The 5,141-nt window shown below is 42.0% G+C and overlaps 1 pseudogene; it reads right to left on the bottom strand.

Moving 5' to 3' along the window:
- Positions 1-2,745: 2,745 nt before the first annotated feature.
- Positions 2,746-3,168, bottom strand: LOC129033708 (small ribosomal subunit protein eS24-like; annotated as a pseudogene).
- Positions 3,169-5,141: the final 1,973 nt, after the last annotated feature.

Genomic DNA, 5,141 nt, shown 5'->3' with positions numbered 1-5,141 from the left:
AATTTTGGAATCATATTTACAGAAAAACTGCAAAGGTACTACAGAGAACGCTCATGCACTCGTTCACTAGCTAGTTCTAATGTCAATATCTTGCATATTACTGTATATTTGTCAAAACTAAGAAAATAATATCAGCACTTTACTATGAGCAAACTCTGGACTTTATTCAAATTTCATTCCTTTTTCTGTGAATGTCCTCTTTCTGTTTCAAGATCCCATCCAGGACCCCACACTGCATTTAGTTATTGTGTCTCAGACTCCTCCCATTGGTGATAGGTCCTCAGGTTTTGTTTTTCATGATCTTGAAAATTTTGAGGAGTAGTGGTCAGGTATTTTGCAGAGTTTTCCCTCAATTCAGGTTTGTCCAATATTTTTGTCACGATTAGCTGGGATTAAGACACTTTGGGAAGGCCAGGCATGGTGGCTCACACCTGTAATCCCAGCACTTTGGGAGGCTGAGGTGGGTGGATCGCTTGAGGTCAGGAGTTTGAGACCAGCCTGGCCAACATGGCAAAACCCCATCTCTACTAAAAATACAAAAATTAGCCAGGTGTGGTGGTGCATGCCAGTAGTCCCAGCTACTTGGACGGCTAAGGCACGATAATTGCTTGAACTTGGGAGGTGGAGGTTGCAGTGAGCCGAGATTACGCCACTGCACTCCAGCCTGGGTGACAGAGCGAGACTCTATCTCAAAAAAAAAAAAAAAAAAAAAGGACTATTTGGGAAGAATTTCACAGACGTGATGTGCCCTTCTTGTCATAGTGCATCAGGGGTACATGATGTCCCCCCAGCATCTCTGGTGATGTTAACCTTCATCGCTTGGTTAAGGTGGTGTCTGCTAGGTTTCTCCACTGTTAAGTTACTAAATTTCCCCTTTCCATACTCTGTTCTTTGGAAGTGAGTCACTAAGTCCATGATATGTCTGTAAATCTATTTTAATGTATAAAATAAAGTCTGTATAGAGGGTAACCTTCTCTTTCTATTTTTTTTTTTTTAAATTTACTTGTTGAGGAAATCAGGTCATTCATTTGTCTCGTATTGTGTCCTGCAGTCTAATGTCATTTTACATCTTCCCTTGCCCTCTGTATTTCCTGTAAGCTGGTATTTGGAGCTGGAGGCCTGATCTCCTTCCTGTTTGATTCCTTCAGCAGGAACACTTCATGAGTAGAGTTGTGGACTTCTGTCAGGAGGCTCCTGGTGTCTCTTTTTTGTGAAGTTAGCAGCTATTGATTCTCAATGTATTGCTTTGATTCTAATAACACCTTTAGGTTCCCTCAGGACTTACCTTATCAAAGTACTTTCCTAAGTGAAGACAACTCATTTTCTACCCCCATTGCACATAGTATCTTCAGCAAATCGAAGTCACTGCCATGGTAAAGAACACTGTTATTTTATGTACAATTAAGAAAGAAAAAAACACTGCAGATTAATCTACAATACAATGCTTTCTTACATTGTCAGTATAATTTTGAGGCAAACTGAAGAATACCAAGGGTGAGTTACCATTTTCCTTTTTAACTAAACTATAGTTTTATTTTTCCCTCAATTGAATCTCATTTTCTAGAAGTCAAGTCAACATCAGTGGGAAGCCTCTGCTGACGGAGGTCTGGTGTGCTGATGGCAGCCTGTGCAGCATGGCGTGGGTCACACCAGCTTTAATTGCATGACTTTGGCCCTTCCTTCATCTACCCCATGGATTCAGCAGTTTCTCCTGTCCTTCCTTGAGTCGCTTGGTGTGTGGTCTGTTCTTTTGCATGCTTCTCTGTGACAAGACAGCTTATTCTAATTCTGTGTCTTCAGCATTCTTGCCTAAGTCCCATAAACACTTGGTTATAGCCTTGCAAGAAAGTATAGAATTGCAGCCATTCCTCTAGTGACAAATATTTGCTACTCTCCTATCAAATATCTGCCCTACTGCTGCATTTCCATGCTTTGCTGCACCCACACAAACTTTTAGTTTCCACATTGAATCGGGTTATAATCTTTTTGATGGTATTTTATTTTAGTTTCAAGGGGTACATGTGCAGGTTTGTTACATGGGTAAATTGCATGTCATGGGAGTTTGGTGTACAGATAATTTTGTCACCCAGGTAATTGGCATAATGCCTGATAGTTTTTCAATCCTCACCCTCCTCCCGTTCTTCGCCCTCAAGTAGGCCCTGGTGTTGGTTGTTCCCTTCTTTGTGTCCACGTGTACTCAATGTTTAGCTCCCACTTATAAGTGAGAACACATGGATTTGGTTTTCTGTTCCTGTGTTAATTCACTTAGGGTAATGGCCTCCAGTTCCATCCATGTTGCTGCAAAGGACATGATTTCATTCTTTATTATGGCTGCATAGTATTCCGTGGTGTATATGTACCATATTTTCTTTATTTAGTTCACCGTTGATGGACATCTAGATTGATTCTATGTCTTTGCTATTGTTAAGAGTGCTGCAGTGAACATACATGTGCATGTGTCTTTACGGTAGAATGATTTATATTCCTTTGGGTGTATACCCAATAGTGGGATTGCTGGGTCAAATGGCAGTTCTACTTTAAATTCTCTGAGAAAACGTCAGGACTTTTCACAGTGGCTGAACTAATTTACATTCCCACCAGCAGTGTATAAGTGTTCCCTTTTCTCTGCAATCTCGCCAGCATCTATTATTTTTGACTTTTTAATAATAGCAATTGTTTGTTAATTTTTTTCACATGAAAATTTATGGTTTATTAATATTCTTGTGAAAAATCCACAACGGCCACAGAGAACATCATTGCAGCAACTTTACTCCTTTGGCTTTTTGCCAGCACCAACATTGGCCTTTGCAGTTCCCCTGACTTTCTTCATTCCGTTCTTGCGTTCCTTTCGTCGCTTTCTTGAGGTCTTTTTCTTCTCATACAGGCCAAGTCTTGCAAATCTATGTTTGGGTTCGTTTTTCTTTGCATAATCCAGGGAATCGTAAATCATGCCAAAGCCAGTTGTCTTGCCACCACCAAAATGAGCTCTGAATCCAAATGCAAAGATGACATCTAGTGTGGTATTGTACATTTTGGCTAGTTTTTCCCAAATTTCTGTCTTAGGCACTGTTGCCTTCCCGGGGTGAATGACATCAATGACCATTTGTTTCCTCTAAGTAGTCGGTTGGTCATGAACTTTCTAGTGCGGGTAGTTACCGTGTCGTTCATGCTGGTGGTCTAACCTCAGACAGCCAGGAAAGAAAAAAGCTGATGATACTTTAAATGGTAATTAAGCTCCATAGCTATAGAACCAACCATGCACATACTTCAATTGAAGGTGATGCCAATATGAATAGTTATGGCCAAATGTCGGCACACACTATCATAACAACCACGTCAGAGATGCCCGACTGTGAAAGGCTGCCCAATTTCAGAGATGTTACAAGTTTTTAGGCTGGGCGCAGTGGCTCACACCTGTAATCCCAGCACTTTGGGAGGCCAAGGTGAGCAGATCACCTGAGGCCAGGAGTTCAAGACCAGCCTGGCCAACATAGTGAATCCCCGTCTCTACTAAAAATACAAAAAATTTAGTCTGGTGTGGTGGCGGGCACCTGTAATCTCAGCTACTTGGGAGGCTGAGGAAGGAGAATCGCTTGAACCTGGGAGGCGGATCTTGCAGTGAGCTGAGATCATGCTACTGCACTCCAGCCTGGGTGACAGAGAGACACTCCACCTCAAAAAAAAAAAGTTTTTAAAATGTGCATCTTAGAATCAATGAAATACAGGTTTCTGGTTATGTGAGTGGCAAGAACCCCATTTTATTTATCTGGGTGACCTTCCCAAAGAATGTAGCTCAGTGCTTACATGCTATTTCAAAAATATTTGTTGTTGGAATGAAGCCAGCAGTTAATCAATATGTATATATTTATTGAGCATTTACCAGGAACAAGGTCTAGTTGGAATGCATATTTGAAAACCCAAACCAATCCCTTTTTCTTAAAATAATTTGATTCTCCTCATCCTTATTACATTTCTATAGCTGTTCTTAGCCAAATTGAAATCTACTGCTATGTCATTGGGCTCTTTGTTTCTTTTCTGCTTGAGTAATAAACGCACCCAACTGGCCATCTTAGATTTTGGAGAGTTGCGCTCCCTCTCCTTGAGGGTGGAGTTTGAGTTTCTCTTTGAATCAGCCTCCTGTGTTTTTCTCCATCTCTTCTTCCCTTCCTGCCCTTGCCCTCGCCTTAGTTCCCACCAAAGGTCTACCTTCTGAGGTCTTTCTTCCAACATGTCTTGGTGTTTCTCTCTTCGGATTTAAATACTCCCAGGTTTTGGGCTCAGTCCCCTGTATGCACCCCTGTTTCTTAAATCAGCTTCTTCCCAGCTGACTCTACAAAACATGTTCTTGCTGGGATGCTCCGGTAGAAAGAGGTCTGTGGAAATGCATGCAGTGAACAGCTCATTCCTTGCCCCCTCTTCTCATAGTGCATGTGAGCATATTGAACACTCTGACAGGTCCTGTGTTAAGGAGGCTTGTCAAACTCAAAGATTTCCCAAATGCATTTCACCTTGAAGCCTTTTGCCACATTTTCAAATTGATTCAGTGACACTTTCTTCCTCTCACATTTGAACATTTCTGAAATTGGGATGCATGTTATAGCTGATCAGATAAGAACACAGTGGCCAGGTGCAGTGGCTCACGCCTGTAATCCCAGCACTTTGGGAGGCCAAGGCCGGGGGATCACTTGAGGTCAGGAGTTCAAGACCAGCCTGGCCAACATGGTGAAACCTCATCTCTACTAAAAATATAAAAATTAGCTGGGCGTGGTGGCGTACACCTGTAATCCCAGCTACTAGGGAGGCTGAGGCAGGAGAGTCTCTTGAACCCGGGAGGTGGAGGTTGGAGTGAGCTGAAATCATGCCATTGCACTCCAGCCTGAGCAACAGAGCAAAAAAAAAAAAAAAAAAAAAAAAAAGGACACAGTGTGTGTTTTTTTCTTCCCTAGAGGTACTTGCAACAGTGGTATAAGATACATCGATGGTATTTGAGATGGACAGGGTATTCATGGTTCATCTGTGGATATTCTTTTGAGACAGTGATAAGAGTACTCTGTATTAAGAAACCCAGCTGTCAGCTCCTGAAGCCCCATCTCTCTCTCCCTACTGCATGGCCTTCTTCCGAGGTATTCTTCAGCATGGTG

Source organism: Pongo pygmaeus, chromosome 2, assembly GCF_028885625.2.
Source record: "Pongo pygmaeus isolate AG05252 chromosome 2, NHGRI_mPonPyg2-v2.0_pri, whole genome shotgun sequence".
NCBI lineage: Eukaryota > Metazoa > Chordata > Mammalia > Primates > Hominidae > Pongo > Pongo pygmaeus.
This window is presented reverse-complemented; position numbering and strand designations above follow the sequence as displayed.